Raw genomic sequence first — 10,874 nt, forward strand, 5'->3', positions numbered from 1 at the left:
TTAACTGAAAGACACATAAATGAACAAAAGTTAGAAAATGGTAAAGAAAATACGAAAAAAAAACCTTCATGAAATTGAATTTAGCAATGATTTCTTGAATGTGACACCAAAAGAATTGGCAACAAAAGAAAAATTGGCTGAACTGGAAATGAAAATTCTCTATACAAAGAGCACAAGTAATGGTGAAGAGGCAATTCACAGAGCATGGAGAAACTACAAGTAAATCGTACATCCATGAAGAGATTCATATCTGGACTACATAAAGTCCATAAAAGTCAGCAACATAAAAGCAACTTACTCAAAAATAGGCAGAAAACTTGATTTTTCCAAAGAAGATATACTGATATCAATAAGCATTTAGAGTGACAGTCAAGATCACTAGCCACAATTGCAAAACAATGTAACATAACTAAAATAAATCCATTAGCCTGTTACTTTAACAGAACAGAAAGGATAATTGACAAGAATGGGAAGAAACTGGAAGGCCTATGCTACACCAGTGGAAATGTAAAATTGGATCATTTGAATGGAAAACAGTGGGGTATTTCCTTAAAACTTAAACAGAATTACCCAAGGATATAGTAATTCTCTTTGGAGGGATATAGTCATGACATTGAAAGTAGAGATACAAATATGTGCATTTTGATATTAATAGCAGCAGGAGCTAAGACATGGAAACTACCTGAATGCCCATGAACGATGAATGATTACACAAAATGTGATATCTATGGACACAAGAGCATTCTTCAGGCCTAAACAAGAGTGAGATTTTGATGACACATGTGACAGCAATGATTAATCATTAAAGCATTCTACTAAACAAAGTAAAAAAATACAATATCATAAATATTGCATGAGTTAACTCATATGAGACACCTAGACACCAAGTCAAATTCATAGAGACAAAAAGTAGATTGAAGTTTACCAGAGGCTGAGAAAAGGGAGAAGTGCATACATATTGCTCAATAGTACAGCACTTCAGTCTGTGGTAGTTATAAAATCCTGAAGGTGGAGAATAGTGATGGTTATAAAAATATGTGCTTGAGTCTCAGACACAACTCTGTGGCCCAGTGCTTGATTACCATGAGTGAGTCCCAAGTCCCAAACCCCAGCAATGTAACTAGTGACCTAACAAACTAAATAAATTCCTGAGTAAGAAAAAAAAAGTACTCAGACACACTGAAGATTTAAGGTTCTAAGTGATAAAAACAATAAATCTGTGGCTAAACAAGGAAATGTGAAAGACATGACAATATCTAAAACATAAAGACTGCCTAGGAAAGCCATATGCAATAAGAACTAAGGAACATAAAACAATAACAGCAGCATGAGGGGTACATAGCACAAGAAGATGCAATAACAAATATATAAAATTGTCCAGAGAGCAAAACCAGGGCCAGTTCATGGGAGGCTAAAAGGGATGGTGTCTTCTACAAGGACAAGTCTACACTCAAATACTCAACACTTCATTTTACATTAAGAGAGCCAACATGAAAATATTTTGGTTACAGAATATAAGGTAGACACTGATAAATCAGAAATAAGGGCTCAGAAATTAAGCTAAATGTGTAAAATAATTTCATTTGTAAGAATGGTTGTATTATAAATTTATAAATCACTGAAGAGGAGATGAATCACTACAGGTTTAAGACAGCCAAAGTTCTGAGGAATTGAGTTGTAAGTGCTAGTGGCCTGGAGCAACAAGAAATTACTTTATCCAATTTAGTGGGCTCTGTCCTTTTGCTCAAAAGGAAACCCATGTACCTTCAAGGCTGTGAACTTCAGTGGGGGTTTGTAAAACCTGTATGAAATCTCCGTGAATGCTTTAGGTCAAACTTCACCCCAGAGCATTTGAGAAAGTTAGAACATTCACTGCTTATATATTATAGCTTAGAATGCATGAGCTAAGGAAGTCAATAAAATAGGGCCTTTGACTTGCATAAAAGTTGCTAATATACAAGTGCATGCAAGTGTTTCTATCCCACTGAAATCCCAACACACTAATGAATACCAGGTTTTTCTGTCCAAAGAAAAACATTGTCAGCATTATCATGTAAGACTGTCATCCAAAGCATTCCCAAACTATTGTTTAATTTTGTGTTCGTAGTTGGAAGACAAAGTACAACTTCACCTGTATGTCTGGAGCTGCTTTGTCATTGTTACTGGATCATGTGTAGGTGATGAAAGATTGTGACTTGTCATGTAGTAAAACTGTCATTGTGGAATACAGCATGGATTCTTTTGGAGAACGCCATAGCTCTTCCATTGCTTTGCAGTGATCTAGTGATTGAGAAAGAATTAGAGAACTGATTAGAGTTTTGAAGAAGATGCCACATGCTCATACCAAATAACCAGATTCTCTGCCCATTAGCCCAACCTGTGCTTGTTTCAGTTTTTTTTTTTTTTTTTTTTTTTGGTTAAAGCAGTGGTTCTCAGCCTATGGGTCATGATCACTTTGAGGGTAGAATGACCCTTTCACAGGGGTCACCTAAGACCATCAGAAAACAGATATTTACATTATGATTCATAACAGTAGAAAAATTACAATTATAAAGTAGCAATGAAAATAATTTTATGATTAGGAGCCACAACAACATAAGGAGCTGTATTAAAGGGTTGCAGTATTAGGAAGTTTGAGAACTGCTGGGTTAAGGCATCTTCTCACAGATGTCACCTGAGTGTTTTTTCAGGGGGGAACTTAATATAATTCCCCCTTTTCCGTGAAAACACTACTAAGTCCTGTGAAGATTCAGGAAGGGCTTATTCAGAGAAAACATAGGAGAATGCAGCACCTTCTTTTCTGGTATTGTGAGTTAAAGCAAAAGATATTTCCTGGATGAAAAGCTGGCACCACATGACTATCTAGACATGTTGGAATACAGTGAAAACTCTGGGATTACCATGACAGCAACAAATTTTTGTTGTTATAATAAAGGTCACTAAGATAACATTGAGAAAGTTTCTAAGGATAGTGAGGATATTTATCTTCTTTAAAGAACAACATGACTGATTTCATAATAAGTTTTAAGTGTATGAGAGGAGAGGTTGGGGGGTCTTAAAATGAGATGTGCAAGATTTAGCTGAGTAATACTGAGCAGCTTTGTGACCTTGTGTATGCAATCTATGCCTCCTAAACTCCTTTGCTTATCTGCAAAATACAGATGTGAGTTCAGCTTATTTCACAGAATTTTTATGAGAGTCAAAGGAAGGTACTTTGAGATGGGGGAAAATGTGCTATAAGCCAATATTAAAGTACTAGACCATTGTCTTTTCTTAATGGATTTGAATAAATGCATAAAAGAATAAAAGAGTAGTTGTAAAATTTCTGTGCATCCAACTTTCATTTGAGAAGTTTATTTAAAATTGAAATGTCTGCCTGTGTTTTGTGTCTACCAATTCACAAAGAAACCTGAGTCCCACTAGGTCCCCAGGTGATGGGTAAATGTCTTTCTGCATGCTGTGAATATGTGTTGCTCTGGTTGGTTGATAAATAAAGCCATTTGGCCTATGGCAAGGCAGCTTAGACGCAGATGGGAAATTCAAAGAGAGAGCCAGGAAGAAAGCAGGGAGAGAAATCAGCCCACCATCCAGTAAGCAGCATGTAATGGCACATAGGTAAAGCCATGGAACATGTAGCAACATATAGATTAACAGAAATGGGCTGAGTGTAAGTGTAAGAGCTAGTCAGTCGTAGGCCTGAGCTAATGGTCGAGCAGTTTTAATTAATAAAGCTTCTGTGTGTTTACTTGAGGAATGCGAGTGGGGAGATTTGTCCCACAGCTGGCAAGGTGGGCAGGCACAGGAAAACATCTAGCTACACCCAGGTGATTCTGAAATAAGTAAATTTGATGTGGCAGATGCTTAACATGTTATGCAGAATGCCCATTCCAGGAAATACTTGTTTCTTAGGACATCGGAGTAGGGTGTTTACTCAGCAACTTCAAGTATTGCCCCAGCCCAGGGGAACTGACTTGTTCCAGGTCCTAGCCCTTCCTGGGGCAAATTGGATAAAATAACCAATTTCTGTGACAATATCAAAGCATGGCCATCTTGGCCCATTTTGGTGCAACTCTGAAGGGCCACTGTAGCTCCAGAACTTCCTGGAAAGTTGGCCAGAGTTGATGACACTCTGCATCTTTGTGACCTTTTCTCTGTCTGGTTTTGCTTCCCTTCCATTCATCTATGGTGTTATGTCACCAGGGCACTGTGTATGTTTGTTCCTGTGTGTGTGTGTGTGTGTGTGTGTGTGTGTGTGTGTGTGTGTGTGTTCGTTCATGTGTGTGCAGGTTGGTGTTAATTCATATAAGTGTGGAACTTAGGATAATAACCTCATGTGTTTTTATCTAGAATGTTGTCCCCCTCGAGACAGGGTCTCTCATTGGCCTGGAACTTGCCACATATGCTATACATTTTGCCAGTGAGCAACAGGAACCTGTTCAGCACTGAGATTATGGGTATGCAACACATCTAGATTTTTCTGGGGTTACTGGGGATCAAAATCAAGCAATCGCTTAACTGAGCCACTCCTATCCCCAGGATAGGAGTGAACATTCTCAATACCAAAGCTCTCTCTGCAAGTCTGCTTCTGGGCAAACTGGCTTGCTACAGTAAGGAAACTGTGAACTGGAAGGCCAAATAGAATTATGTTCTTCTTCATCCCCCAAAACCTTCTTACAATTCTAGTGGATGCAATTTCTTCCTTCAAAGTGGAAGCCCTTCCTGATTTAACTATTTTTCTGTCCCATTTCCTGATCTGGTACTTCTTAATCCTCAGTTCAAAAGATTCTTTTCTTTCATCCTTGTCCAAAAGGAAGGAGATACAAATATGTTAGGTGAACTCCCTTAGGATAGCATCAAGCAGGGTAAAAAGAAATCATGTTCCTCTCTGCATCTATGGTGTGGTAGGAGCTCCAGAACTGAAGTTGTATACAAGAAGTAAGTTTAGTACAATGCTCCTAGAAGTACCTCATGCAAACTTTAAATTGGTGGTTCTCTACCTGTGGGTCACAACCCCTGTGGGAGTTTGTTGGGAGGCCCTGCTTGTAGAGGTTGCAGCTTACAATGGCCTGGCAGCTCTCTTCAAGCTTGATGACACGAAGGACTCCCTCCACATGGCACCAGGTGTCATGTTCTCTACCTGACTTTATTTGAAGACTGTCTCTAGGCAGATATGCACTTATCCTTAGTATGACCCTTGACAGAGTTCCTTGCAGAAACTTCCCCCTATTGTCTATATGGTAATTAGACATTGTGCTAGGAGCATTATGATAGGGTCATGCTTCCACAGATTATAATTAAACCTTGTACTAGGAACATTATGCTAGGAGTGTGCTGTTTAATGCAAATTAGGTAAGTGCCCAGCAAATTTGGTGATTCCCAATTTTATATATATTCTCTATACTCTGGAGTAAAACTGAGCTGTCTCACTGAGGCAGTATCCTGGAGGGCTATTTCCCTCGTGTTCACAGCCCATACAAAGGTCTATGTCACCACTTTACTCCTTTGTCCCCATGGACTGGTGACAACGGATAGAAAGGAAAAGGGGAATCTTTTCATAGAGGTCAACATATCAGATATCTTGCATATCATATATGTTCATTAGGATTTATAGCAGTAGCAAACATACAGTTGTGAAGTAGTAATGAAAATAATTTTATGGTTGGGGTCACCACAACATGAGGAACTTGTATTAAAAGGTCACAGCAGTTGGAAGGTTGCAAAATACTGCTTTAGATCAAACTGCTTAACTATTTCCATGATAGAAGCAGGATGAGCTACTTCCCTTGTCACTATGGCCAAATACGAGATGACAAACAACTTTAGGAATTGAAGGTTTGTTTTGGTTCAGTTTGAAGAGGTACAGTTAGTTCATCATGGCAGGTAATGACATTGTATAAAGTGTGTGCAACACTTTCCACAGTAAGGAAGCAGAACGGGATGAGATGAATGCTAGTCTTCATATCACTTTGTCCCTTTTCCCTTTTATTCAGAACAGGGCCCCAGTCTATAGTATGTTATCACTCATATTCCCTCCTTACTTAAACTTCTCTGCCCTTAAGGACAAACCCAGATGTATGCTTTCAAGGTTTCTGAATACATTCATTTTGAAAATGATGATTAATCATCACAAGTTTACCTCTTTTCACTTGACATCAAAACATATCACTTTTAGTTTTAGATTTTATTTTGACTTCTAATTATGTGTATGTATGTGTATTTTGTGGCTGTGCACATGAGTGTACACCTACATTGGCCAGAAGTTGTGAGCTACCTACCACGAGGTTTGGGAACTGAATTTGGGTCCTCTGTAAAAGCAATAAGCACTCCTAACTGATGACCAGTCCACAAAACATGTCACTTTTTAGGTGTCATTATTCCCCTGGACCACAAAAAAAAAATCATGGTCATTTTCATAATATAAAATGAGTTTAGTTAAACTCCAAAAGTCGCCATAATCTTTAACAGTCTCAATACTGTTAAAGCATCTAAAAATTCTTCTGAGATGCAAGACAAACTTTTAACTGTGATCCTGTGTAAAATCAAAACACAAACTACATAATTCCCATATCCAACAGTACAGAATAAATAGTCTTGTTCCAAAGGAGAGGAATAGGGGAATATCAAGGAAAGATAAAACCAAAGCAAAACCCAAGGACAGTAAGAAAAACACCAAATTCCAAAGCTTCATATCCAATATCCTGGATTATTTGATGGCGTCATGTGGGCTCCAACAACCTTTGGCATCCTGTTCCTTTCAGTCTGCTACCTGAAGCACAAGTAGCTTCTTTCCTAGGCCAGCCACATTTATCAAGATGGTAACTTGCCTGGGTGGCAGTGGCGGCGGCGGCGGCGGCGGCGGCGGCGGCGGCGGCGGCGGCGGCGCACGCCTTTAATCCCAGCACTCGGGAGGCAGAGGCAGGCAGATCTCTGTGAGTTCGAGGCCAGCCTGGTCTACAAAGCGAGTTCCAGGGAAGGTGCAAAGCTACACAGAGAAACCCTGTCTCAAAAAAATAAAAAAATAAAAATAAAAAAAGACAGTAACTTTCCTCAGGAGGTATCCCATGGTCCTATCATTTTCACAGTTTTGTGCATGGCTTCTCAGCTCTATGACACATTGTCTCACTTGAGGTGATTTCTAGAACCTTGGTAGAAGACTCTATGAAGCTATATTTTTTTACATTTTGTATGCCTGAAAAACTAGTTATCATGTGAATGATACTGCTGGTTCTTTTGAAAATGTGAGATGTTCTATGGTTCAATTCTACCACAGCAGAAGTGACTTTTGGATACCTTACTGGCTGGATGTGGGAAAACAACTCCTTATGATGCTGTCTTCTGTCAGGGAACCTCTTTACCTGTAATCACAGTACATGTTTTCTCCTTTCAAATAAACTTGCATCTTTACAAGTTGGAGCTTTCCAATGATGGTGTCTTGCTCTTGAGGCAACTTTCTTATTGTCCCAGTGCAAAGATCAGTGTTTCTACTTATTAACATTAATCTTTTTAAAAATAATTTCAGCTGCTCTCTTCCCAGACACTTTGTCTGCAATTTTAAAATTTACTTGTACTGTTTTCTTCACGAAACTGCACATCTTTCATACTATTCTGCTTTGGATTGTCACTATCAATATCAATAAACACAGTGACCAGTTACCATGGGACTAACTATACTATGCTGTCTTGAAATTTTCTCTGACAAACTGTTCAAGCCTGTTTTGATTTCAACCTCATTAAAAAGTTAGGACATGGGCAGAATGCAATCAGATTCTTTGCTTGAATGTGATATGAGCAACCTCTAGCCCAGTAGCCAAGCTCCCTCCCCATTAAAATCTCATGAGCCAGGATCAACACTTCATTGCCTGCATTTCTATCAGTTCATTGGTCTTCACCTTCTGACCAAAATAGTCCACAAAGCTCCACTCACAGCACTCTACTCCATTCCTCCTTCAGTCATGGGGCAGAAGGCTCAAAAACTACTTAGTCATGTTTCCTTCAGTAAGGACTCTACCTTTTTCTACCAATTTTCTGTGTTTTTACTTTCTCATTCCCATGATAGAATATCTGAAAAATTCAAGTCCTAGTAGAATCTATTTTGGAGAATTTTCTGGTTCAAAGCAATGTTGAGCAGCAAATATAAAGATTTTCTAGATATCTGCTTCCCTCAAATATACATAGATTCCCCTCCTGGTCAAGAGTTAGAAATAAGTTTAAGGTCACAAATAAAGAGAGTAAGTACCATTCCAACAGAAGTGTCTCAACAAGGCAAAACGTGACTCTTGATCCAAAGGATGCTCTGCTTATAAAGTGGAGGAAGCACTACACAGAGGCTGTGTGTCCATTTGATTGCATTCTAGTACAGGTAGTGACTGTGTCTTTCCCTCAGTAACTGGAGTCCAACCTTACAATCTTTCATGATTGGCTAGTTTTAAAAAACTCTGGTACAGAGAGAGGAAATGAAGGGCAGTGGGAAGAGGACAGCCACTAAGTCACTTAAGTTCTGAGAATCCACCAGGGCCTTTGTAAAAAACAAAGATTAAGTGGAGACAATTAAAACATTTGTATAAAAGTCTTACAAGGTGAGGGAGACAAAAAGTTTTCAATTTCTTGGAGAAATACAAGTTTGATGATATTTGATATAAAAGACTAATATTTTATGTTTCAGTACTGAATATTTTATGGATTTGAGACCATTCATGTGAAATGTTGTAACTTACAGTATCATACAAATAGTTTCAAATGACTATAAATCCCTTGAATTTAGAATTTAACATTAAAATATATGTGCAATCCAAGTTAACACATCTATGTTGACTCCATTTTACAACTTATTAATTATATGATTTTAAGCAATTACAATGATGTTAACCTTCTGTTTTCTCTTTTTTCATTTAAATAAATTTATTGTACTTTGTTTAGATTATGTAGCTCTTGTTCAGTTATGAGGACAGTTTTTAAAGTATAGTAGACTATGGCTATTTTAATAGATGGAATAAGAAGACAGACTATGTCAAAACTTCAGGAAACACACATTTGAAGTTAGAAAATTTCTTTACAGAGCATAAACTATATAATCTATTGAACAAAATCTCCTCAAAATGTATGAGGAGTCTCCTAACTGATACACGGGGTTTCTCCATTCAAATAAAACAGACAGATCAACTCACCTAGCAGCCTACTGAAATACAAAACAGAAATCCAAATTCAAACACCCTGGATTCATGATAAAATATGAGCATTTAAATTCAGTTCTTCAAGTTGGATATTGGCATGACACTAAGATCTTCCTGAAAGTAGAAAGCATGAACCAAGACTGAGGAGGAGTCTAGCTTTATGTGCTTGCTCTTACATCACTTAGTACTCTTCCACTTGCCAATATACTTGACTCAGGTGTGGTTAGTTGGAGAGGATTCTAAAACCATGCTGGATGGGGTTGGCTTTCTCACAGAACAACCTACATATAGACCCCACACACCAGATCCTTACTGTGCTACACAGCAAAAGGGAGTTCCACATCCTTTTCAAGACTTTGTGTTCTGGCCTCTGGGCAACATCCATCAGGTGTAGGGTCTGCAGTCCCCAAACGCCACAGGAGTCTCCGTGGAAATACATTGCTTTCTCCAACACAACACTCTCCCACTGTAGCACAGGGGCAAAACTACTTTGTCTCCACAGATATTGGCTCCTTCTCTGACTGTTCCTTGGTCACTGAGCCCTGCAGAGGTACTCCAGTGTAAGGTTTGGGGATGGAGGCAGTAGTACAGCCTCAACTTAAGGTTGCCTAGGAACAGACTCAATGGCATTCACTCAGTGCTCTTAATCTACTCCACCAGTTGAAAAGTTCTGGTTTCTTGACTCATCATCACCTGCATTCATTGCAAAGAGTAATTCACTTCCAGAGGAGAGACTTGAGGAAGCAGCAAAGGATAACTTTGCACTCAGTTCTGTACAAGTAAATTCTTCCTGTCTTAATGACTCACTGTGTTCATCCACGGCGATCTCAGAAAATGAAGTGCCCTCTTTAATAATACTTGCATAACACACCATATGGACTGTCAGAGAATAGTTACAGCTGTCTCCTTCCTTACAAACCCCATGCATCAAATACCTGCAGGCAACCTGTTTCAACCAGCCAACTCCCCTCTCACTGAAGGATGGGGTAAGATAGTCCACTGTCACATGCTGCTGATGTGGCTTTCTAATTTTCATGTTTAATCTAAGCAATATAAGAAGACAATATCATCATTAAATTGTCTGTGAGGTTCTTCAGGCATTGCAAATTTAGGTTTTAGTACATTAACTACCTGAAAATGGTTCACTAATGAAACAAATGCTTTGCATGCCTACTAAAACTAAGAGACTAGACTGAATAATGTGGAGATGAGAAGGGTTAGAATATGTAAAAGTTCTGTTTAAGTTGAGCCCAGTTTGTGGTCTGGGAACACAAACAATGCATATCAAGGAAGGACTTCACACTGAGGATGGAGAATTGTGGAGGACCACAAGGTTCAGGTAGCATTTGAAAATGACTAGTATAAGACAATAGCATTCTAGTAGGAAAAGGAAGAAGAAATTGGTCATGAGAACACTTACACAAAGGGTTCTGTTGTGACTAATCTTCTCTTAACATGATCGGTTTTGGAATCACCTAGAAACACACCTCTGGGGATGTCTATGAGAGTGTCTCTAGAGAAATTTAACTAATGGAAAAAACTTATCTTGAACAGCACAGTCCAATGAACTGTGGTTATGGGCTGAATAAAAAGGAGCAACATGAGATGGTTGTCTATGTCCATCACTTTCTAATGGAATTCTGCTTTCTGACAGCAGATGCAAGGTTGCAAATTCCCACTACCATGCCTTCATCACCATGCTGG

The 10,874-nt window shown here is 38.7% G+C and overlaps 1 pseudogene; it reads right to left on the reverse strand.

Annotated features, from left to right (window-relative positions):
* Positions 1–9,277: 9,277 nt before the first annotated feature.
* On the reverse strand, positions 9,278–10,098 carry LOC121829132 (E3 ubiquitin-protein ligase makorin-1 pseudogene; annotated as a pseudogene).
* Between the last annotated feature and the right edge of the window lie 776 nt (positions 10,099–10,874).

Source organism: Peromyscus maniculatus, chromosome 4, assembly GCF_049852395.1.
Source record: "Peromyscus maniculatus bairdii isolate BWxNUB_F1_BW_parent chromosome 4, HU_Pman_BW_mat_3.1, whole genome shotgun sequence".
In the NCBI taxonomy this organism is placed as follows: Eukaryota; Metazoa; Chordata; class Mammalia; order Rodentia; family Cricetidae; genus Peromyscus; species Peromyscus maniculatus.